This window comes from Sus scrofa, chromosome 13 (assembly GCF_000003025.6).
Source record: "Sus scrofa isolate TJ Tabasco breed Duroc chromosome 13, Sscrofa11.1, whole genome shotgun sequence".
Classification (NCBI taxonomy): domain Eukaryota; kingdom Metazoa; phylum Chordata; class Mammalia; order Artiodactyla; family Suidae; genus Sus; species Sus scrofa.
The window spans coordinates 141,885,211-141,912,374 of NC_010455.5; the positions used below are offsets into that span (position 1 = coordinate 141,885,211).

At 36.5% G+C, this 27,164-nt stretch overlaps 1 long non-coding RNA gene across 1 annotated transcript in view; it reads left to right on the forward strand.

Moving 5' to 3' along the window:
• LOC110256420 overlaps positions 1-4,138 on the forward strand; it is a 479,854-nt gene extending 475,716 nt beyond the window's left edge. The window contains exon 9 of the long non-coding RNA XR_002337890.1: positions 3,604-4,138. This is a non-coding gene — a long non-coding RNA (uncharacterized LOC110256420). The remainder of the gene's footprint in view (positions 1-3,603) is intronic.

Genomic DNA, 27,164 nt, shown 5'->3' on the forward strand with positions numbered 1-27,164 from the left:
CTCAAATATGTGGCCAGGTTTGAGAGCACTGGGCTTATGTTTAGACCCTAGACAGATGCTTCGCAAAGCATGGTTCCTGGGCCCATGGCATTAACATCACCTGGAACTTGTTATTAATTAAATTCTCAGGCCCTTCCCCAGACCTCCTTAAATCAGAAACCCAGGAATCTGCATGTTGACAAGCTGTTCAGGTGATTCTGATGCATGCTAACCAGAGCACTAGTAGAGGGTTTGATGAGACATATATTGCTAGCCTATTGTGAAAGTTACCAATTCACTAGGTCTTGGGTGGGACCAGAGACCTAACTTTGAGGCTTCAGGTCTAGATGCAGGAGATCATGGAAAAAAAGAAGAGAGAGTATAGTTTTAAAAGAGCCTAGGAATGAGCTTAGCAGGAAAAGAAGAAAGAACGGACCAAAAATATACAAGTAGAAGCTAAGAGGCAAAAATCATTATGGTACAAACTAGAAATACTTTAACTTTTTTTTCTTAATTAGTTTAACATCATTCTTCCTTTTAGAAGGGAACTCTGTAAGGTCACAATTTACATTTTTCTTGCTAACTGCTGAATGAATGAAAGGATGAATTTAGTGACTTAAATTCAGGATACAAATCTGTTTATATATAGCCTACTCATATTCATTCATTCATTCAACATTTGTTGAGTTTCTATTGTACCAGGCACTGTGCCAATGCTAGAGAAAGTAGGACGAATAGTCAAAGTCTTTGTTCTAAGGGAATTTATAGTTCTCCTGACCTTTATTCATTTATCCTTGCATTTATTTTTCAATCTCTCTTGACATATTTGTTGAGTACTTCCTATGTAGTCAGTCACATTATGAGCTGCATCATGCAGGTTAAGAAAACAAAAAACAAACAAAAAAAAACCCAAAAAAAACCAGATTTGACCCTACCTTTGAGCAGATCAGTCTGATGGGGGGAAGCAAGCAAAAAAGTATATGAATACATAAATAATTTTGAATAAGGGTTTGTGCTCTGAAGAAAATGCAAAGAATGTGGTTAATAAAATGACAGAGGGCACTGAACCTCAATGGGCAGGAAAGAGTCCCTGTGGAAAGGTCAATTCATTACACAAAAAGAGGTAACATAGTAAAGTAGTGGCTTAGAGTCTGGGATTTGGAATCTAAAAGCCTGATCTTGGCTGGAAAACTTAGTAGCTTTATCCTGGAACAAGTTACTTTAATTCTCTAAACCTTGGTTTTCTCATCTGTAATGAGAATGGTGCTAGTACTTACAGGGTTCTCTTGAAGATTAAATAAGATCATCCACATAGAGTATTTAGTCTGGTGTATGGCATGTTTTATGTACATAATATCTCCTCAGAAAACCCCCATGAAGTAAGTACATAGTATTTTTCAGACTTGGTAATGGGGGTTCAAGAGGTTAAGTAGCTTGACTAAATCACCAGCTGGAAAGAATGAAATATGAAGTAAGTTCTATCTGATGTAAAAGCCTATGTCCACCAGTATTTTTTGTTATTTTTGGTTTATTAACTTCATCTTTCAGCTTAACTTCACTCTTTTCTTTCTAAGCAACACAATAATGTAGAATCAATGCAAATGGGGGGGGGTGGCATTCTTTCTCCCTCTATTTTGATTACTTACCCCTGTCTGGCTTGAAGTAAGGAAGGATGGGATTGGGAGTTAGTATTACCTTTCCCAACTAAACTTCAGGGAACCTTATCTCTTCATCATTTTAAAATATATACTTCCAACTGTTTTGCTAATTAAGGTCAGTTTTTCTTCTCACATACTTCTTGTCATTTCACATACACAGTAAAATGTAGAATGGAGGCATTTGTAAAAATGCAGGATAGAAAACGGGTTTATCTAAATTGTTCGGCTGCTGTGAGACCCTAGGACTGACAGCTGGGAATGGATGGTCTAGGAAGGACAGCTCCAGTCAGAATCAATACTCGATTGATTGATTCATTATTTGACTTCTAATTTCTATTGTGTAGAAAGAATATAGTACAGCAAGATATAGTCAAAATTTAATATGCTTTCCATGCTCATGAAGTAATGATACTTATTACTTCATCATTATTAAGCTGCAACACGTTTTCTGAGAAGTTCTACCATTCCTAAAGTATTATATGCATATGAGAGTAGGTGGCATTTTTAGAAGTGGTACATCTTGGTTGCTATCCCTCCTGTGGAGATCTCAAGTAAGGAGACTAAGGGGATGGGTACCGTGATTTGTTCTGCCTGTATTTTGGCTGAAGAAGCTTAACTCTACCATGTCTATTTCATCAGAAAATCAATTTGTGATATTTGTGTATCTTTGTGAATCTATTCTCAAACAATCATAGTACCAGATTAAGAAAACACCTATTCGGTCACCTCATATTTACCTTTCTAAGCCTCAGTTTTGTCAGCTGCCCAGTTGGTCTGGTTCCTGCCAGCTCTAACATCATGGCTCTCAGGTTAAAGATCACCAAAATGATTAGCAGTTCTTCACTTCTACTGTGTTTTCCAGTTATGGTTGTTGATGACTGATTTCTGAGCATGGACATCAGTGAAAAGTTATGACTTTTAACCAGGTGGAAATGATGCATTGGTGCAGGACATTAATGTTCTCAATTTCTTTTAACTTACTGGACTGTGAAATTCATGAACACCTAAACCACTTTGAAATTTTTAAAGCATTTTTTATAAAAGCAAAGTTATATTGTTCTTTAAAAAACATAAAAATAGCAACTCTGTGCTAATGCTGGACTTAAAATTTAGCATATGTTATTTCATTAATCTTGTATTAATCCCATGCATTGGTGCCCTTACCCTTTAGATGAAATGAAGATGCTCTGACACCAAGGTAGCTCAGTAGAACATTCAGGCTTCACGATTGCCTGAGTTGAAAACATGACTTCACCACTTAAGTAATTATGTGTCATTAATAAGTTAATAAACCTTGTAAGCTGAGTTTTCTTATATGTAATGGAATGGTTATAATATACCACCTAACTCGAAGGGTTTTTCTGAGGATTCAGTGAGATGTGATATAAGTGTCTGGTATATATGTAATAAGAGATCATTAAATGCTGTCTGTTGCTAACATTGCTCACAGAGCCGTTATGTGGTGGAACTTAAAGTTGATTTCAATGTTCTTTGTCTCAAAAGTCCATACTGTTACCAGTGTACCAAGGGGATCAGAATATGCCACTCCAAAACATGACATTTTGTCATAAGGATTATTTTGAACTGAAAGCAACTGAGAAACAACAGACACAGAAAAAGACTCTCTACCTTCCCCCCTTCTGTTAAAAGCAGGGCATAAATTTGCCTTTGTGAATGTGACTCCTTCCCTTCTCCTGTAATTGGAAGAGGAGAGGACTCGTCATTGGAGATGATACCAACTTAAATCTGCAATTTACAAACCCTGGAAGTCCAAGCCCCCTTTCCTTTGTCTTAAGGAGGTAAATCTCCATAGTTTACTGCTCTTTGTTAAAATGATTTATAAGCTTTCAAACTTAACCACTTTGGGGGGCACTTTCACTTCATTTTTATGAAGTCCCTCCTCCACACTAACTAAAAATGTTAAAACCAAATAGAACTTACATGTCTTTTCTTATGTCTCTTTCAGCTTAATTTGCGAGGCTCCAGTTGCTGGACAAAACAGGGTAGAGGAAAGGCGTTTTCCCTCCCCTAGACATCCAGAGATGAGATATCAGCCTCAGATGACTTGTGAGTAATTATTATTATATATAGTACTTGCCTGAGTATGGTGCTTTGAAACTGTTATCTTGAAGTTATTTTCCTTATGCAGTCAGTTTTCTACCTAACAGTCAACATAACCTTCTAAATATTTAAATTGCAGGATAACACATATTTTCCTAAACTACTTCAATGGCTTTCCATTGCTCCTAGGATAAGATCCAAATTCCTGATCCTAGCCTCTGCCCTGTGTCTTAAGACTTCTACTTATTCACTCTGCTCAGCAGTATAGTCATCCCTTCAGTTCCTTCAACCTGGCAGACTTGGCAGTCAGGGATTTTACACATGATGTTCCCTGTGCCTGGAAAATACTTTCTCCCACTTTTCTCTTGGTTAATTCTTCCTCATCCTTTAGGCCTCAACTTAATCAATCAATTAATTATTTTCTTATTTTTTGGCCACACTGCAACACATGGAAGTTCCCGTGACAGTGATCAAATCCGAGCCAAAGGTGTGACCTATGCCATAGCTGCAGCAACACTGGATCTTCACCCACTGTGCCAGGCTGAGATCAAACCGCTGAGCCACTGCAAATACAATGCCAGATTCGTAAGCTGATGAGCCCGGAGGGAACGTGTAGGCTTCAGTTTAAACATTTTCTCTCAAAGAAGACATCCCTGCTCATACCACTCCCTTAGCTTCCCTGTCTCCAATAAATGCTATTTATAGTTCACGGCACTTACTACAGGTGCCAATTATGTATTTATTTATGTTTATTTGCATAATATCTGCCTCTCCCAATATTCTGTTAACCTTCTAAGAGTAAAGGCTCTTTCTGTTTTGTGTAACACTATGTGGGCTAAGAAAGAATCTTTTTCATTTATAGGCACTCTTTCTCAGAAATTCTATTATCCCAATAAGTCTGAACTTCCTTGAGAGGTGTGTGTGTATGAGTGTGTGTGAGAGAGAGAGAGAGAAACTGAGAGAATTTCTATTATAGGTACTGTAAGCATAAAGTTTCATGGGAAATATAAATACCTATTACATAACATCGTCAATTTTTAACCATGTTTATTTAATAGTTTGGTATTATAAAAACAAGTTCAGATACAATGATCTTCTCTACTCAGAGACTGTCATTATGTTCAACTTGATATTTGTTATCCTGGTGCATGTTTTTATATTATTATTACAGGTGAATATATCTGAAACAATATATAGCATTGTTTAGCTCATTTGTAAATGTCAAGCAAAGAAATTATCTTAGTGAATATATCATACTATTTTTTCATTTTTCTTTTTTATTTGTTTTTCTGCATATTACATTTTAAACATTTGACCATGTTGATATCAGTAGTTCTAGTTCATTCTTTTTCATCAGTGTACGCTATGAAATTTGATAAATACGCTGCATTTATTTATTATCCTGCTGATGAATGTTTAGGTCATTCCAAATCTTTCTTTAACTCTCTCAAGATTTGAATGAACTTGTTTGTCTTGTCTCCTTGTGAACATCTGCTAATTTTCGCTGGGAAATATTCCTCAAAGTGAAAGTGAAGAGTCAAAGAACACGCTCATTTTCAAAGGTAGTAGGTATTTTAAAAATGTTCTTCAGAATGTACTAATTTACTCCCTGCCCCCATGATATGAGAGTTGCTTTTTCTCAGCAGTCGTGCCAATACTTGACATTGTCAACAGTTTTAAGATTTGCCCTTCTCATGGTTGTAGAATGGTATTCTATTGACTTAAAGACATTTTATATCCTTGAAATATGGTAGACATTAAACAAATAGTTTTGCCTTATGCTATCACAGCTGAATATTTCATATTAGTACCAGAATTCAGCTTTTATGCATATCATGGGGAAGATAGGATCCCTGTGGAAGGGTTTTATCAGTAATGGGACATCCAAAGTGCAGTTTCATTGTAAGATTTAAGAAATCAGAGTTCCCGTCATGGCTCAGAGGTTAATGAATCCAACTAGGAACCATGAGGTTGCGGGTTTGATTGCTGGCCTTGCTCAGTGCGTTAAGGATCCGGCATTGCTGTGAGCTGTGGTATAGGTCGCAGATGCCACTCAGATCCTATGTTGCTCCATCTCAGGCATAGGCCAGTGGCTACAGCTCTGATTAGACCCCTAGCCTGGGAACCTACATATGCTGCTGGTGCAGCCCTAGAAAAGGCAAAAAAAAAAAAAAAAAAAGAAATCCTTCCTTTCTTATGTTATCTCTAATCAGTGAGAAGTAAAATGAAGCCTCTAAGTCCCAAAACTGTATCAAATAAATTCTTTCAAATAAAAAGTTTATTAAGGTTTCTCTTTCTTTCATTCCTTTCTGTTACCTAGGAGTCAGTGGTGCGGCCTAAGGAGGTGATGAGGTGGCAGCTGGGCTGTTGGGGGCTGAAATTGGGGCAGTCATACCCAAGGAGCTAGTGGCAGGGCCAGTGGCCACAGAGACAGCAGTGCTGGGACCTGAGGAGGCGGTGGTTCTTGGGGAGTGCAGGGCCAAAGGATCAGAGGTGTCCAGCACAATCTAGAGATTCACTACCTATGGTACTCACTGCAGAGGAGAGATTTATACAAACGGGGAAAAAAAAGAGAGAAGGCAAGAAAACCCTGAGGTGGTAGGTTGGAATTGGCAATATATATTTTATCCAGCAGAAGCAGGCTAGCCAGAGCATGACAATAAAGAGAAACAAGAGAGGAAAGGGAAAATGCATTTTCAAACCCCTGCTTGCATCAATTCTGCTAAGAAACTAGTGACCAAAGCCTTTCTAAACCCACGGTCAGAGCAAGAGCAAAATCAACATTTGTAGGACACAAAGGCTTGCACACAGAGAAGTCCTGTTAATGGGAGCCATCAATGAAATTAATCTACCACATGTCCTTTAGAGGACTTCATGAGAGTCACAAAGAAATGAACCCCATTTCTCCTTGAACCCCACAAAGAAATGAACCCCATCAAAGGAGTGGATGCATGAGGGAACATTTCTAAAATATTTATACTGTATTTTGGGGGATTATCTTACATTTTTAGTTTATCTAGCTTTTGCCTTTGTAATATTAACTTCAAACTCTTGATTTGTTGACTTTAGATAGCTTCTATTATCTCCTGATATTAAAATGATAGAATTATAGAAGTTACCCTTCTTTCCATCATTCTTCTCTTACCTGTAAGTCATTTTTGTCATTTATGTTACCATATTTACATTAAGATCCTTAATATTGATCAGTGATACCCATACATATTTCATACTTCATTGGTTGATTTCTAATAGTTGAAACTCATCCACATAATTCACAATATTATAATTGTGTACATATTATTCACTGTAAAACTCAAACATGATTCAACTCAAGAGAATGAACTGCTACCCAGTGTCATTTAAACTCTGTAGCACAACAATTTTCTCAGCATCTCATTTTAGTGGATACCTTTCTTCAATGCTTTTAAGCTTTCCTCCCTTCTTCTGGGTCATACTTGAATATATATCCTAGGTCACTCTCTTTCTTGGCTTCTTTTTTTTTAAAAAAATTTTGTTGGAGTACCTTCTTGAGTAACTTCTTTTATTCATAAAGAGTGTGTGGGTTGTAAACTTTTGAAATTCTTGCCTGTCACCAAGTGCCTTCTTATTTCTCTTGTATTTGACTGATATTTTTCTAGTAGTGAAGATTTGGTTTAGATTATTTTCTTCTTGAGAAGGCTGAGAATAGCATTGCATTATACTCTGTCCTTTAAATTGTTGAATATCAAAATTATCACTAAAATTATGTACTTTCACTTGGGTGTGGGTGTTTTTAATTTTTATGCATGTATTTAATTGACCTTTCTATCTAATAGGTTTTGTGCCTTTCTTCAATATGTGAAAATTATCTCTTCAGGTTTTTTGTGTTGGCTCTCCTACATTGTCACTGTTTCTTCCTGATTGATATTTTATTAGATCACCACTGACTATCACACTTTTTGACCATAATCTGAAACAAGAACTATATACATTTACATGCTTTTCAATATGCGTATACATAGACTGTCTATCCCATTTTGTTTTACCTATCTGATCTATCCCATTGCATTTTTTAAAAAAATGCTACTTGTAGAGCACTAATTTGATATCATAACCCACTAAAGGACTAGACTTGCAGTTTGAAAAATAGTATATTTGATCAGTGCTGCTCTTTTATATTTCTTAAATATACTTTCGTATTTCTCAGTTCACTTATTTTGCTATATATGTCATTTTTAAAACTTTGTTAGTAAATAAGTCTTAAATTGGGTCCAGTTTACTAATTTTCTAATTCATTGACTTTTTGCTTTTATTTATTGTTTTAAAATTTTATTTCTGATTTATGCCATGGTTACGATGATAGAACATGATTTCGTTGCTGTCAGTTAAGTGCGTTGCGTGACTGTTGTAGTTGAGACACTGGATGCTTGTGTCTGGTGTAGCGGAGCTACAGCTCTAATTCGACCCTAGCTGGAACTCATATGCCGGGAGCGCCAAGAAATAGCAAAGACAAAAAAAAAAAAAAAAAAAAAAAGAAGTTTACTTTCTGAGTACTGTTTTCAGAGCAGCATACTCTTGTTTTATGGCTATAATTTCCTCTTTGCTTCCCTTTTAAATTGAGATATATTTCTCATAATAAAAAATTCACCATTTTAAAGTGTACAGTTCACAGGGTTTTTTTTCCCACTGTACATTCACTATTATGTAATTATCATGTAATTCTAGAACATTTCCATTACCCTAAAAATAAACCTTGTATCTATTAGCAATCAGTCCCAATACCTTCTCCCCTCAGCCCCTGGAAACCAATAATATAATTTCTGTCTCTGTGGGTTTACTTAATCCAAACATTTATAAATAGAACAAGTGATATGTGGCTTTCTGTATCAGATGTATAGTTTCATCCACTTAAAATAATGTTTTCAAGGTTCACCCAGGCTGTAGCATGTAACAACACTTCATTCCTTTTTATGGCTGAAAAATATTCCATTGCATGGATATGCCACCTTTGTTTATCCATTCATCAGTTGGTAGACATTAAGATTACCAGTTTTGAGCTGTTATGAATAAAGCTATTATGAATATTTGTACAAATTTTTATGTGAACATATATTTTCACTTCTCTTGCGTATGTATTTGAGAGTGGAATTGATGGGTCATATGGTAGCTCTATGTTTAACTTTTTGATGAACTGCCAAACTATTTTCCACAGTTGCCGTTAACATTTTACATTCCCACCAGAAATATATGAGTCATCTAATTTCTCTACATCTTCCTCATCACTTGTTTTCTGTTTTTGTTTGTTGTTTTAGTTTTAGCCATTTCAGTTGGTCTGATGTGGTATTTCATTGTGGGTTTGATTTGCATTTCCCTAACAACTAATTATGTTGAAGATTTTTTATGTGCTTAGTAGTCACTTGTATTTCTGTTTTGGAGAAATGTCTATTTAGAGCTTTGGGCCATTTTAATTGGGTTATTTATCTTTTTGTAATTGAGTTTTAAGTGTTCTTTATATATTCTATATACTGGAATATATCTGGTTATATATATAATTATATATATATCTATATATCTAATATATGTTTTGACATTCTGTGGGTTGTCTTTGTACTCTATAGTGTCCTTAGATGCACAGAGGCCTTAAATTTTGATAAAATCTGTTTTATCTGTGGTTGCCGGTGCTTTTGATGTCATAGCTAAGAAACTGGTCTAATCCAAGGTCATGTAGATTTACACCTATTTTACTCTGAGTTTTATAGTTTTAGCTCTTAAATATAAGTCCTTGATTCGTTTTGAGTTAATTTTAGTATATGGTATGAGGTATGGGCTCAAATTCATTATTTGCATGTGGACATCTAGTTTTTCTAGCTTCCATTTATTGTAAGGGCTTTTTCCCCATTCGTCTTGGTATCCTTATTGAAAATCAATTGATCATGAATATATGGGTTTATTTCTAGGCTTTCAATTTTATTCCATTGGTCTTTATATTTATCCTGGGCCAGTAGCATACTCTTTTGATTACTATTGCTGTGTAGTAAGTTTTTAAATTGGGAAGTCTTCCATCCTTTTCTTGTAAGATTGTTTTCACAGTCCCTTGAATTTCCATAAGTACTTTAAAATTAGCATGTTCATTCACTGTTGCTTCTTGGATTTTCTGAAGTATGAGACTAGCTTAAAATATTTCATAATACATTTTTATATCTAAATTATCTTTTTACTGATCTTGGTTCTGCTTATCAGTGCTCGTTTCTCAATTGTTTGATCTTCTGTTCATATTAGGTGCTCCAGTATATATCTGTTGAAGTAGTGAATGAATAAAGAATTAACTTGATACGAATGAATTGCTGAGTTGGTTTTCTGTGTTCTGAGCTAGATCAAAATTCACCCCTCCAGATTTATTCCTCACTGAAATGCCACTAGTGACGCTGATCAATGCACAGTCTACACAACTCACGATTTATGTACTCCGTCTCAGGCATAAGTATTGCAAGAGTTCTCAAGTCATTTCATTTGTTTGTTTCTTTGGATACAGATAAGGTCTTTGATGTATCTTTTTCTCTTCCTCTTTTTTGTCTCTCTTTCAACTTTTCTTTCCCTGTGCTACTTTCCATTACTACAGTGGTGCTCAATAATTTAGACTCATTAACACTAATATTGACTAGCTGGGCAGAAAGAGCAATCACTGGGTACACAACGGCTTTACTACATTTTTACAGTTTCACCTGGGTTCACACAATTATATGGTGATCTTTCCTTTGTCATGTGGCTTAGGTAATAGAAAGTCATCATAATACAAGAATTTATGATTGATAAAATGAGTTGTTATAAGAACTGTTCTTGAGAGGAAAAAAGTCAGTGGAAAATATATAATCTGAGTCTACTTTAATAAATGTAAAAGGCATTTGTCATTTTCTTGTGTGCTCATTTCAGCATAGTCTTTCTAAAGGGGGAATGCTGTGAAAATTCTGCCTGCCATTATGGAATCCACAGGTGGAGGACATCTCAGATGTAGATCACTTTAAGATAAACCCTAAACTTGGTCAGTTGAATGCCACTCCTAAACCTTTGGATCTTGAGGATGTGAGATGAAGTTATGCCTAGAGACCATGAGTGGAAATAGCTATGGAATCATGAACCTATGCCTCAAGCAGTGTGTGTTCATGGATAGTGGTATCCAGGGGTACTGTTGCTATGGTAGGATCTTGGCTGCTTTTTAGTTCCCATTACTCCCTGTTCTTTTTTGGAACTTGGCTCTGTGGCATTCCTGATGATTTTCTGAGCTACCCAATATCCTTCAAATAAATTATCTTCTAATAATACCAATATAGTTTCATTTCTGTGGTTTGCCACAGCTGCTGATAAAAAATGAAGATAATTCCCTAAATAAAAGTTAAATTAATGACATTAAAAATCTTAAATTATGAATGATGTGTAGGTACTCTTACTTTCCATATGTGATCCCTTGTATCATACATGTATTTCTGAGTTACTTCTCCCATATTTAATTCACATATTTATTTAATTCACATATTTATTTTAAATATAATAAGATTTTCCCCTCCATCTGGTTCTCCAGCCAGGTAGTCAAAGGTCACCTGCTTGTATGGTTTGGCGCTCTTGACTCCTACATCCTTCCTCTTAGTAAGCATCTACTTATCACACTCCTTACACACTCCTCAGCTCTCTCCTTCCTTACACACCATCAGAGTATAGCTATGATATAGAGATTTTTCTCCTCCTTCACTTAATTTTCCATGGTATTCCTGCAAAACAGTTTATCTCTTTCTGCCACTTAGTTTATCTCTTTTTTATATACCCATTCCCCAATTTCCTATTGTTATAATTCTCCTGGATAGACTCAACTCAAAGCTTAAACCGCTTCATATAGGATATACCTAGAACAGTAATTCTTTTTGTTTAAAATTCGCTGGTAATAGTTTTCCCCAATATTCTAGTGCAAGCTACTAGAATTTATTCGATGTGGTGATTAGATTCTAGTTTTGTCCTCAGATGCCTTAAACTTGTAGGGACATCCAACATCACTCATTTTACAGAGATGTTTTATACATTGCTTTTATCTTAGAAGAATCCTGGGAGGCTTCTTTAGTCCCAGACAAGAAAGGAGGAGAGCCAGGCTATTCCATGTGCTTTGCTGCTGCTGCTGCTCCTTGTTCCAGGAAAGAGGCCTATATCTGCAAGTAGCCAGAGCCAGCTGAAATTGAGTGGCGTCACCCTCTCACCCCTTTAGGCAGGACATTAAACCCTCTAGTTTGTCCAATTTGTACCACTTTCTCCTGTCTCCCAGGAAGCCAGAGGTCAGCTAGAATACATCCCACAAGGTCAGCATGGGTCATTTCCGTGGTCTGTCTTCCTCCAAAAAAGGTTTTGGGTTGGTGAACTCTGGGCCTAGATCATCAGTACCAAAAGGCCTATTTATCATCTGAGTGACTCAGATTTACTTATCAACTTCTCTTTTGTCTAGAAACACAAAGCTGGTTACTGCTTCCCTATCCACTATGGGTAAGAATTGTCCAGAAATTATTAGGAACAAAGGAAGCTTGGCTTCTCTTTAGTATGAAAAGAAAAATGCCTCTACATTTGTTTCTCTGTTTCTCCTCACATGTTAAAACAGAGTACAGGGTAGTTTCTCAATAGGATCTCCTGCTACCTGAATTCACAGTAAGCCATCCCATTATCCATACAAGGCACATTTCATTTGAGGGAAGTTCGTGCATGTAGAAGGTTTACTGAACCACATATACTTCCTGGCTATAGCTTCCCTTGGTCACTGGATGGTGATAAATAATAGCAATTGTTTAGAGCCCAAAAAATAGAATTCTAAGAAGAATTCTGTCAGCTGACTGGATGCCAGAGTGGACACCATGTAACTGCAGAGTCCTATGGGAGAGAAGCCAGCTGTAGCCACTGCCCCTCTGATGGGGACCAGATGCAGCTGCTGTCTAGTTTACTTCAGATGGGGAGAGTGTAGTGACAAGGAATGAAGGGGTCTCTCAGTATCCCCTTATGGTACATGGGCAGCCAACTGAGGCTTCCTAGGGAAAATTCTCTCCCCCTACCCTGTCCAGGCTCCTGCCAGTAACCTAATGTTTTTGTCCTGCTGGTCAACACAGGAACTGAGGATGGATCTGTTTCCCTGGGGGCTTCTGCCATAAGTAGCGAGGATCCAGGGGCTGAGGTATTGTTTTTGTTGTGTGCCCACAAGTGTATCCAGGACCTGGGCTAATAGAGAGGATGCTTATGTTTGTTGCAAGGTGGACTTGTCAATTAAAAAGGACAGAGCAACTCTTAATTTCCTCCTGAGTCCTCAACTGCCCTTTTCTGGAAGCTAAGAAATGTGGTGAATTATTCATGATTATAATACCTCTGATCTTCATAGACCTTTTCTTTTCAGGTCAACACCCAGTGTCTGAGAAGAATTACCACATTTGTTTGCTTAAATTTTGTTGGCTGGGTAGGCATAGAGGTCCTGTGTAATAGGATATAGGTGCATGGGTCTGGGAAATTCCTTCAGTCAAATTGGTGAACTAAATCTGGTCAGTGGTTCTCTTTCTGACTGAGGTTTTGAAGACCTCTCCTTTTCCCCTTTTGCCCTTTTGTGGTTCCTTCTAGAGTAAAAACTAGATGTCAGAGAGATCTTGAGAATCCTTTTGGAATTACCTCAGGGAATAAAGATCATTTACCACTCAGGCACTTCCCAGTTATTATTACCATTAATTCGAGACATGGGCCAACTAAATTAGTTATTTCCACAATACTGCTATGTAATAAAAATTCTAAAATATCAATTGTTTACTAAAACAAACTTTACATTAAATTAAAATTCTGTAGGTCAGCTGGAACAGATCTGTTTGAGGGTGAAGTCAGCTGGATTTTATTTTAGACTTTAGGTTGATTTCAGGTCATTTCCATTTGTCTCTTCATCCTCTCTGGGTGAATGGCTGTGGAGGAAGTATTTCCATGACGAGTGGCTAGAATGCACAAGGGCAGGTGGAAACACATGAAGCCTCTTTAGGACTCACCTTTGAAAATGGAACATTACCACTTTGACCTGCATCCCCTTGGCAAAAGCCAAACATATGGCTAAACTCAGTGTCAGTGGGGAGGGAGATATACCCTGCACAATCTAGAAGATGGAACCACAAAGTCATGTGACCAAGAACTTGTGCAAGTGCTTCTAATATGAGAAGGACATGATAAAACTGTGAATTGCAAAAAATTGTGAATAATGATTGAATCTGCCACACCAGTGGAGAACACAGGAAGCGGGGGAGGGGGGGACATCTCCCTGAAATAATGGAATAGAGGAAAAGCTTCATTGTTAAATAATGTAATGATAAATTTTATGAAGTAAGCTGTCCAGTCTTGGAAAGGTAACTATAGATTAAATGAAGAATGTCTTATACAGAAGATGGGGCCAAACAGGTCATGCAAATGAACAAGTTATTTTTTTAAGTTCCTTCCCAAAGGTTTGTCTGCTCAGCATGACCCTAAGAGAGACAAGAAAGGAAATAAGATGAGAGAATAGTCATGGACACAAAAGAAGAGTGTGAAAAAATCGATCTAGAAAGTGACAAACTGTATCAGTGGCATTTATCTTGGAACAAGCTTTAGGAGGTTCAGGAGTTCAGTATTCCAGAACCATGCTTCCCAATCAGTGTAACTGCTGTCTAAGCTGCTGGGATCATTTCTTTACAAAATTTCTTTTAATGTATTTTTTTTTCTGTTCTCAGTGATTTAAAAGATGGATTGTATAAACACCGTAAAATGACAAGAAGTATATAATCTTAGAGATTATAGCATATTGTGTTTGGATCTATTTTCCCATTTTTACTAAGAGAATGCTATATTTATGTGGGTTGTAATGTGCCCAATTATAAATGTATATTTTCCAACTTCTCTTACAGCCAGGGATGGGTCTATTCCATAGTTATTGTTGGTTAAATATCAGTTCTGGGTGGGGTTTCAGGTAAAATCTTAACAAGGGGGTAACACTCAGCTAGATCCTATCTCTTACCCCTCTTCCTGCCTCGATGCTATCACTAGAGATATAGCAGTCATCTTGAAATCACAAGTGGAAAGCTTGAAGTCAAAAGCCCTTCACTGAGCAGAAATACTGAAATACTTCTCCCTGTTGGTATTGGAGAGCCTCCATACCAACCTGTATTAAACAACTTTCATGTCTGTCATTATGTGAGGGAAAATAAGCCTCCACCTGTGGGATAGCCCTTATAGTTGGATTTCTGTTACCAAATGTATCACCTTGCTAAGAAAGTGGTGGAAGGTCATTAGAGATCACTTAATGAATCCCTTCCTCTTTATTTTACAGTGAGGGAAATAGTTCTGAAAAGGAAAGTGATCAGTTAGTTGGAGATCACAACCATCCTTTCAGCATTGTGTTTCTAGGATTGGGACCATAGAGCTATGGGTGAATTAACCAAAACAAATAAACAAACAAACAAACAAAAACAAAACCCATGGACAGGATTCACTGCACAGCTTCATTCTGTGCCAAAGCCCTGAATTCACAGCATGTTTCTGCCCTTGTGAATATGACCTTCAGCATGCTGGGCACCTCTGATTTCATAGGCCACAGTCAACTGACCTACACCTGCGCCAACATTCCCTGTGCATTCTAAAAAGAGCCAAACCTGGACTGCTGAATTGTGGACAGCCTTGCCAAGACACAAGCTTTGGGATTTTGGCAACTCTTTCATATGTACATACAAATGATAGCAGTTCAAGGTAGCCAGGAAATCTCACTCCATACCAGGGTGGGCTAGCAGCTGGCAAATCAGCTGGCCCCACCCTCATCAGACTCGCTTTGAAACTACAGGTGGGCTTGTCTTATCAGGAGCGCAACAGAAGACAAGCATTCTGAGATCAGATCTATGGTGTGAGGGCTGCAAGTTAGTTGGCTGGAGTTTAAGATAATATTCAGCCGTTTTACTCCCTCCTTATACTTAATGCTTACAGAGATTTTAAAAGGAACCTATCACTCCTGCTTTGGGAGTATTTAGTGAGTTTGTGTGCATGTGTATGTGTGTATTTTCAGCTACCTCTAGGAGCCTCATGCCTGGGCCTACATTCTACCTCTAAATGTACACACAAACACACACAGTTGAGTGTTAATCATACTAATCTGAACTATGGATCTTTGAGCATGTTTTGCTGTTCTCATTCTAAAATGGAGGAGGCTACTATTTTCCTTTCGGAGTAAGAGGGGCAGGAGAAACATATTTCTAACTTTCAAACTGCCTTACTCAAATTCTTTTTACAGATAGCGGTAGTTTTCTTACTGACATCAGTTAAAAGGCCTTTCAATTGAAATTGTCCAAGTGACAAGATAAACGGGTACATTCATCTTAAAGCTTGAGGGATATACAGGGGAATAAGCCTCTGTAAGAATTAGAGAGCAGCTATGAAAATCTTCAGATTGAGCTGAACATGCAAATGTAAGGAGTCTACTGGATTTTAATTTGCTCATGAGAGAAACTAAACACAGTAATGATCTGATTTAAACACTTATTGTTTTCTTTTGTTTTAATTACCAGATTTTTTCCTTCTTGTGTTCTCTTATGTATTCTCATTTAAGCCAGTATTTTTTTTCTCTATATACCATATCTTTTATTTTTAATTTAATTTAATTAATTTATTTATTTAGCCTGAGCCCAAGGCATGTAAAAATTCCTGGGCAAAGAACTGGAGCCACAGCAGTGATCCCTAACCCAGTGAGCCACTAGGGAACTCCATAAAAAGACTTAAATTTGCTGTCAGTGAGAATTCAATGGATTTAAGTTCTGGCAGTGACGCTTATATTAAGATATTGATGAGGGAATAAGTAATTCAGCATAATAATGAAGGGAATTTCAGAAGCATTTAAGAATATTGTATCAATTTCCAGAACAAATCAAACTATATGATTATAGATATGACATTTGTTATAATATGCAAGGTAATGAAAATAATATCTTATTTGGAAGAATAATAAGTGCTCTGCTATTTAAGGCCCCTCTTTCTCTGAAAACTTCCTAAGTAGGGTTTCCAGATTTATTAAACAAAATTCAGGATGCCCAGTTAAATCTGAATTTCAAATGAGCAATGACTTGTACAGAACATACTTACATGAATAATTATTTGTTGTTATATGACATTTAAATTAACTGATTGCTCTATATTGGATCTGGCAGCCTTATGGCCTAGGATACCCATGTGCTCTTGCAGGCCATTAAAGATCTTCTGAAGCTTTGAGTCCTCCTTTCTTCATTAACATGGTCTGTTGTCATATTGAGATCAAAGAAACCCCCACTACCAGCACTGTTAGAGACCTTCTTAGGCTACAAGAAAGGGGGCTAGGGGGCCAGTTCAGTACCCCCAGAATTAGTTTTTTAAATTGAACTTTACTCTCAGATTTTTACATCTTTTACTATTGAGCAGATTGGAACATGCCCCCAGTACCTGATTCACTGCTGTTATACAAAATCATGCAGAAGTCAGGGGGTTCCTGTTGTGGCTCAGTGGAAGTGAATCTGATTAGTGTTTATGAGGATGCAGGTTCGACCCCTGGCCTCGCTCAGTGGGTTAAGGATCTGGCTTGCTGTGAGCTATGGTATAGGACACAGACATGGCTCAGAACCCACATTGCTGTGGAACCTCCATATGCCATGAATGTAGCCCTAAAAAGACAAAAAAAAATTATGTAAAAGTCATCTTTTCCTGATGAAATCAACTTCTGTTCTAAGATTGTACTCAGATTCCTTGCCTCCATCTGATTTCACAATAAGTTCCCCCTGTCCCCTATGTAGATCATGTTTTTAAAAGTTACAGATCATCCCTTCTTCATTTGAAAGTCCTTGTTCCTCATCAGACTCAGGCCAAAGTGCTTAATTTTTTTCCAAGAAGGATTCTAGGTCATCCATTCTATGAAAACACGAGAAATACCCTAGCACATGTGCTGGAAGAAGAATTCTCATTGAAAACCACACTAAATATGATGAAATTTGCATCCAGATAGAGTTGGATAAAACTTGTAGTCATAGACTGAGTAGATTTTCAGCTCTTAGTGACTCCCTGACCATAGCTGGTAAATACAAAAATTCAGTGAACAACTGTATTACCTGAAATATGTTGATTAATGGATTATTGTCCACCTGGAGGTGGATTTCTTGTGGTTTGGCTCAGATCTTTGTCTTATGTTTGCCTCGGTCAACATTATTCTTACTGTCCTGGATTTAGATATTGTTTACCTAGAATTTAACTACCAGATGCCCAAATATTGACTTTTTTATGGGATTGAAAGAATAGGAATATGAGTCATATGTATACAAATATGATTTAAGCTATTTTCTGTTGGTTGTATCAGGCAGGAGTTGCTAATAAGTTGGATTATAGAGGGGTGAACATGAAATTGTTAGAGATAAGGGCGATGAGGGTACTAAATTCTATCAACATTATTTATTCAATAAAATTTACCATATAGAGTAGCTTTTGAGCTGATTCCACCATCAGCACGTCCAGGTGACATAGAGAGATGCTATGGGACCACATGATAGAACAACTTCAATAACTTACCAGTTGTCACTTGGTGCAGTAAATAATACCTAGCTATATATTTTCTTGCAATCATAGTTATTTGTTGCATACATTAGCTTAATAAGGACTGTTACTGAGTGTCTTCACCAAGCTGTTATATTTTAACCGTATAAGCAAATTTTTGGTATTAGCAGGCATCTGGGATGTGGAAGCAAATTTGTTCTAGAGAAATGGTCATTATGATGGTATCTAACAGACTAGGCTAGAAAGCCTTCCTACCTTTTAGCACACATTGGAGTAAACAGTGCTGTAGAAGTTAGGCTATTACTGAAGCAGAAGACAGAACAAGAAAAGCCTGAGTGTTAAAGAATAAAAATGGTTTATTCCATGATATTGATTATAGAAAAATGTGTGTGTGTGTACACACATGCATGTGTGTTCTTACTTGAAAGTATTCATTAGCCAAATTTAAAACTAGATTGAATACATCCCAACCCACAAACAAATAATAAACATAGCAACAAGTAGAGCCAATACAGTACAGAAAAAAATCTTCCATTAAAAACTAGCAAACATAGAACAAGATGAATGACCTAAAACTAAATTTATAAGTTGTAACAATAAGTGAAAATAAGCTAATGCTACATTTTAAAAAAGGCTCTAAATTATAATAAAAACTAAATAAAACTATATGCTGCTTAAAAGAGATGCACTTAACACGTAATGGCACTTTTAAAAGAGAAAAGTATAAATTAATATCAGACAAACTTGGAAAAAAGAGATCTTAAAATTTAAACAGAGAAAATGGAGAATCATTCATTTCTTTACTAACAGCCTTGTGTTAGTTTTTCAACAACAAAAACTCTATGAAGCAGTTCTCACTAGATATCAACCACAAAGCAAAGCCAGTAAAGTGCACAGAATGTCATTTTATTCTGATAAATGACACAATCCACAGTGAAGACATGAGTCATAAAGATTTATGTCCTAAGTATCATTATATCAAAATATATAAATCAAGAACTATTAGATAAAGAGAAGTTGACAATAGCATATCCCTGTAAGTCCTTTATAGACCAAAAAAGAGAAATAAAGGATGATGATCTTAATAATGTAACGAGGGTAATTTGATAGATAAAAATAAATAGATATCTAATTTGATCATCTTTACACAGAAAATATAAACTGTAGTCTCTAGTCTATTTTAAAAATGATTTCTGTGTTAAGCTACAGTAAATAATCAAAATTTTCAGAATGTGGAAGGTAAATGGACCATATTTTCTGCTTAAAAGCAAACAAATAAACACAAAAAACTGTAGATAAAATCTTGTCACTTGGAATGAAAGCAAACACACTGACAAAATAACCCTTGTGAGTTTAAGAAGAAGCTGAAATTGTAATCAATAATTGCTAGCGTTTGTTAAACATTCATTATATTCCAGACCCTGAGAAAAACTAGTTTAGATATGTGTTATATTATAAACTCACAACAATTTATTTAAAATAGCATCTCATTGGCCCCATCTATATCCTTGCCATGACTGATTTTTATCCTCAACACTCATCACCTCCTTGATATTATATGACGTATTTATGTGTTGATTGATTTGCTGTCCATCCCCTAGGAGAATGTAAGCTCCATGATGGCAGAGATGTTGCCTAGTTCCCTTGTTACTGTGCTGCAGACATCTAGATCAATGCCTTAACAGGACAGGTCCTTCATAAATATTTACAAATTCCATAAGGTAGATAATACTCAATTATTTTTTCAGGTGAGAAAATAAAGGTAAAGAAGGGTTAAAGAACTACCTGCTTGTCCCATAGCTGTTGAGAGACCAGAATTTGAATTCTTGGACTTGGCCTTGAATACTAACTCTAGCTCTTAAGCAGTGCAATACATATATTTTGGGAACATAATTACAGTTTTAAAAAAATCTAACACATTAACCTAAAGCTATAGCAAAAATTGATTCATAGGAAAATCATTGCTTAAATTTGTTCTTATTACAAAGTAAAAATGAAATATAATAAATGGCATACTAATCTCATGAAGTCAGAAAACTAAAGAATCTGTGACAAGCAGGAAAAGTTTCAAAGCAAAAAATAAATATCAAAAATTTCTGCGAATAAAAGTAAAGGCAAATGTCAAACAGGAAATGTATGTGAAACATACAAGACAGAGATGTTATTAATTTATAAAAAGGGTTTACAATTCCGTAATAATATACTGCCCTGAGGAAAAGATATATTGATTTCACTCTACCAAATGCACTACTCATCGTTGCAGAAGAAAATGACATTAAAATAGTATATTAACTTCCAAGACTTGGCCAGAATTAACTTACAGGTAAATCTATGGCCTACATATTTTCATTATAAATTAAAAGGAAAATCAATAAAGCATTTTTTAACTTGGCAAAAGACATGATTTCAGGCATTTAACAAAAGAAATATAAATAGATAATAAAGTTACAAGCTCCTCTCCACTATTTCATGAACTAATTGTAAATTATCATCAAATCTGGATAATCCAAGTATGCTGAATATGTGAGGAAACAGACACTTTCAAGTTTTTGCTTGCTAGAGCATTTATGGAATATCCTTTCTTTAGCAAAGATTTTGTGTCTTAAGAATATTCATATTTTTGTGATAATTCTATTGCTAAGATTTTAAGTAAATAAACATAAATATTGTTCAAGATTTAAATACAGGGATCTTCATTTCAGCATTATTTCAAATAAAAGAAATTAGAACTATCGAGGAATAGAAAAATTGTTAAATTAGGAAAAATAAACTTTCTACTTCGACACTTAATTTATCATCCATTTAATCATTTGAAAATCTGCCTCAAGTGCCTATGATTTTCATCCACTATGCTGGCTCTTGGGAATCCTTCAGAAAATGCAGCATATCTAGCTCTCCAAGATCATAGTCTAGTCTGGGGACTTAGTTTTCTGCTCAAACACCTGGCATGCCCAGAGATCACGATTTCCTTTCTCTTCAAAGTAGCTGGGATGGTATTATTACAATTCAAAATCTGTTCAAGTCCAAATTCTTTTGTGTGTGTGTGTGTGTGTGTGTGTGTGTGTCTTTTTGTCTTTTCTGGGGCCACACCCTTGGCATATGGAGGTTCCCGGGCTAGGGGTCTAATCCGAGCTGTAGCCGCCGGCCTACACCACAGCCACAGCAACGCAGGATCCAAGCTGCATCTGCAACCTACACCTCAGCTCACAATGCCAGATCCTTAACCCACTGAGCAAGGCCAGGGGCTGAACCCGCAACCTCATGGTTCCTAGTCAGATTCGTTAACCACTGAGCCATGACGGGAACTCCCACGTCCAAATTCTTTAGTGTGACATCTGGGCCTTTAATGACATGGATCCTGCTTTCCTCTCCAGCCTTGACTTTTGTACATTCCCTTCCTGCCATCAAGGCCCCAGATACACTCAACTCTGCTTTTCCTAGAAAGGGCCAAGTCCTCTGTCCTTTGGACCCTCATATCTAAGTTTGCTGGCAACACTTCTCTTTGCTTGGTCTTGTCAGGTTAGATCCTACTTGTCTTTGGTTGAGTGTGAAATTCATTCCTGCACTAAGTTTTCTCTGGAGCCCATGCCTATGGGAGACCCCCCTCTTACAGGCTTCCACAGCAGCTCCTTCTGCCACCACAGAGCTCACAGAACACCAAAAGGTAACATGTGATTTCCTAGTCTGCATTCTCTTCTACACTGTGGATGCCTTGAGTGCAAGGACCATATCTAGAGCCTTCTGATTGGGCATTCGGTTGCATAACCACTTTGTGCAGGTCATAGTGGCCAATCTAGTACTCCTTAGATTCTAAGGAGTGGCATAAAGTGAGTTTTAAAACCTGTTGTTACCAACAATTGAAAAATCTTATGATTAGAGCATGTGAAACAGCTCATTTAGGTGTATCTCCAATTTTAAGGTATAGTAATTATATTAATGTGAATATAAATATAAATAAATACCCTTAACTTGGGCTCAATCTTTTGCCATTTGATGTCTTTTTTTTTTTTTTTTTTTTTTTGTCTTTTTGCCATTTCTTGGGCCGCTCCTGCAGCATATGGAGATTCCCAGGCTAGGGGTCTAATCGGAGCTGTAGCTGCCAGCCTACGCCAGAGCCACAGCAACACGGGATCCGAGCCATGTCTGTGACCTACACCACAGCTCACGGCAACGCCGGATTGTTAACCCACTGAGCAAGGGCAGGGATGGAACCCACAACCTCATGGCTCCTAGTCGGATTCATTAACCACTGCCCCACGACGGGAACTCCTGCCATTTAATGTCTTATAACAACCTTCTAACCAGGCTTTCTGTTTCCATTTTTTTGTTTCCTTCAGCCACTTCCCACTTGTACCTGAGAAGTCTTCTTAAATTCAAAGCAAGTCGTACAAGTCCCTGGACAAACTTTTTCACAGTATCCCTGTTTGCTGTGTTCTTCCTAATGACATTTTTGACCCTTCAATATACTCTCCTCTTTGTACCACACATGCAGGCTTGCCAACATGATTCCTAAGTTCTTGTCCACCGTTGTTCCCTCCAACCAGAATGCTCTTCCTCCACTTGTTTTGTAGCTAGTACACACTCTTTCAAGAATCTGCTTACATTCCTTTTTCGTGCTCTTCCTCTACTCTTGCATTACCTGCTGCAAATTCCTCCATCACAGCATGTAGGTGGTTTCCTCATTGCCTGTTATTCAGCTTCCTTGCCTCTCTTACTGGTCACAGAGCTCTCTGGAAACTGGGATCTTTGCCTTTTAATACTTACCTCCAGTTGTTGGCACAATGGCTAATATATATTCTAGCATTTTTGAAAGGAGACTGAATAAATGAATGGATAGTAAATATGTCACAGGCTTTTTATCTATATCATGAGAAGAATATATAAATCGAATATTATAAATGATTTCCAGGCAGCATTTCATATGATTTTTAGCTTTACATACAATTTAAAAAAAGATATTTCCATTTAGGCTGAATACAATTCATATACCAAGTGCTAACTCTGTTAATCATATTTTTTTTGGCTTAACGCTCCCAATAGACTTGAGAGGTAGTTGTTATTATCTGTATCTATACCTATATCCATATCTGTATCTATACCTATATTCATATCTATATCTATCTAAATTTAAATCTAAGAAAAGTAAAGCCAAAAGAGTTAAATAACTTGGAAAATACCATGCAGTAATAATTAAAACCCTGGCTTGTTTGATCCTAAAGGCCAATGCATACTACAATTTACTAATTATTTCTATTTTACAAATAATAAAAAAATCTAACCTTATGAATATTTTTTATGTGCTTGGCCCTTTTATAACTATTTTACACATATTATTTTATTAAACAATTAAAATTGCTCTGAGTTAGATATTATTATTATGATTCTATTTTTATAGATTAAAATAAAAAGGAACAAAGAGGTTAAATAACTTTCCCCATGATATTCAGCTATAAAGAGGAAGAACTAGCTTTGAATCTGAATGTCTGACTTCAGAGTCAAAGATTTGAACTGCTACAGGGTTCCCTTCGTAGCTCAGAGATTAAGGAACCTGACTAGGATCCATGAGGATGCGGGGTCGATCCCTGGCCTTGCTCAGCGGGTTAAGGATCCAGCATTGCCCTGAGCTGTAGTGCAGGTTGCAGACGTAGCTCAGATCCTTCATTTTTGTGGCTGTGGTGTAGGTGAACAGCTACAGCTCTGATTCAACCTCAGCCTGGGAACATCCATATGCCGCAGTGCGGCCCTAAAAAGGCAAAAAAAAAAATTTTAACTGCTACATTATGTGATCTCTCAGATGAGGAATCATATTCAATTTCCAGATCTCCCCCAAAAATGGCAACATAGATTTAATCGGGTAGTCATGATTTGCATATAGATAAACATTTCTGAGACTTAAATGTGAGGAAAAGAATTTTTGATTAATTATAGGTAATCAAGATTAATGAAGTGCTACAACTACAAATGAAGTTTCAGTGATCATTAAAAGAGGAACCAATATAATCCTATACAAAAAGCATTAATAGAATTAGAAAAATAATTAGAATGCCAAAAAGACCCTATTGTAAATGTTAAAATTGGCATCAGTGAAATGGAAAAGTTTCTTTAATTTTAAATATCATTACTTGCTGCAGTGCTCACCTGATATAATAGTGGTCTGTCAAAAAATAAAAAAAAGAAAAACTCTTTGTCTGAAACAATTCAACTTTTATCTAATTTGGTATAAGAATACTATTTTGTAAGTTTTTAATATTTAAGTTATTCATAGTCTGTTAAATTTCTTGAGAGGTGATGGAGGTTTTTTATTTTTTTAATTTGATTGTCACTTTTTAAATTTCTATCTCAAAAAAAACTTGGGCAAGGGCTCCTTGCAGTGAAATACAAGATGAGTATCAGAACACTCACAGCGTTATTTGAACAACTTGTCTTTCTTTAAGGAATTCCTGATGTTGTGTTTACTGCCATATAGAATGTTTAGGTAAAGTATGAAGAGAAACCCTTTTACGTTTTGTGATATTTTGAACATGTTTTAAGTTAGGGAAAAGACTGATTTAATACCTACCGTTATCTTTGGCCCTTTTCAAGACAAAGAGGTAGAGCTATCTCCTTCTGTATAGTACCTTAATTGTCGTAATTAATGACAGAAAAATCTTTGGTAGATCAGGCAACATACATATATGTGTTTATACATATACATCCAAAGACACAGGTCGAACATAGCATTTGCACAGTTGGATACAAAATTTTACAGATGACTATAATGTCATAAATGATTATCTCACTAAAGGCTTAGTGGGCAGTCCTAACAGTGACCATTATTGTGCCTAGTGTTTAACATAAGACTGAAGACTGGACTGTAGACCAGGAGTGTGTCAACCTCTGCACCTGGTAATCATTTATGAAGGCAATTTAAAGAATTTACTTCTGAATGCATAAAATTATCTCATAACGTTTCCTAAACCTCCCACTCACTCCTCCATACAAGAGGAAGTTTGAAACCACTACCTTCCTTTTCCCCTTATATCCTTCAGAGAGTTTTTAGTGGTTTATGTCCCCGTAGCTACAAAGGCTGCCATACTTCACCCAGCAGGTCTGCCATACACAGCCCCAGAACCTAACCTAACCACACTTCATTGTTGTTAGCAATACTGTCTTGCAATATCTTTATGCTCAAAGTCCTATTTACTAAGTGCCCAAATGATCTTCTAGGTTCCATGTCCACCAATCTACAACCACTGCCACCCTGCCCTCAACTCATTCTTTGTGCATTGCAGTTGTGACTGGGCTTTTCCTCTATAGCCCGGTGTTGACAAGCTCAGCATTTGGAACCAGATAGCAATGGGTTCACAGCTTGCCTTAAACCAATGATTGGTTTTGTAACATTGAGCAAGTTACTTAAGCATTGTGTATTTAAATTTCTTTTATTATTTATATGTACTTATTTTTAGCAAGAATCAGCATCCATTCACTGCTTGATATGTGCCAGGCATTCTTTGAAATTCTGCTTTATATGGATTCATATAATCCTTATAATAACAATCTGAGGTTTGTAATTTTTTTATCCTTATTTTACTAAAATTCCTTCTGTGGTCAGACTTTTAAAACATTACTTCCTCATGTAAATGACGCTTATAATATTTTTTTTACAGAATGACTGAATGGAAGAATTCATTTGTATTTTTGTACAAAATGCCTAAAACAGTGCCAGGGACATAGTCCTTGCTAAAAATCTTATTATTATTATTAATATGCCTCATTTTTTAAATTCACAGTGCAGTTTACATTGCAATTTCTTTTCTTGAAAACCTTTCTGATCATAAACTCTCTCCCCAGAGCTTTGAAAACCTTCCTAGTTCTTCCCAGCTGCATCTCTCCAGGATCTGGGTGCTCTGTTTTTTTCCCTGTGGTCCTGCTTTAAAATGCTTGGCGCCCCTGATGCTCAGGCTTGTCTACAAGTTAGATGCCAAATATCACCACTTTCTGCATATTCTTAACCTATTGCAATATCTTACCACAGAAATCAGAGTCTAATATTACTAATCAACTCTGGACCATCTAGAAGCTTCCACATGGGGTAGAGGGTTAATCTCTTTGAGGTTAAACCTGCAAAGTTTAGTTCTCTGGCCCCAGTCTTTCTAAATTCTTGTCTGTTTCTCTCCTTGAAGATCTGCATTCAAGATCCTTCAACTCATCACAGCAAAGGCAGCAGAGTTAAATATTTTAGATGTAAAAGAAAAACCCCAGATACATTTATATAGGATACTATGGAAGATATCAACCCCAAGAAATGGTCTTGATTTTTTCCATTTCAAATACACCAACAGAAAGAACTTTAAAATAGGTAATAGCTATGATCGTCAAATCTAGATGCTGTTTTACTCAGTGATGTTCTGTTTCCGTATCTGTCTTAGAAACATGGTGCAAGAGCTTTTTACAGTTGGACTATTGTAGGAACAGGGATTTAATCACATATCTTAAGAGGACTCAAGGAAATGAGTCATTTAATCTTTCCAAACCTCAGTTTCCTCATTTATGAAGTGAGGATAATATGATGAAGGTAATTATGCAGCGATCAAGAACAGAATTATAGGCTTGAAAGAACTCTCCTTTGTCATAGCATTGTCCTTGCCTCATTTGAAAAGACAGATGAAAAACATGATCCTACTCCCCATGAAGGGGCAAAAAGAATACAGTTGAAAGATAGAAAATAGATGGCAGCACAGCCTCCCTAACTTCCCTCTGAGTTTCTCTTGAAATGCTAGAAACTTTCCTCTGACTCATTTTGTGCTGCTTTAATGTAAGCCTTTGTTACTTGAGGCCTTCACACCAGGACTACTGGAGAGCTTTTTACTTTTCAAGTCTTTATTTTATTTTTTTACATCTCCATAAAGTTTTTGCTTCAGCCTTCTAGCTATG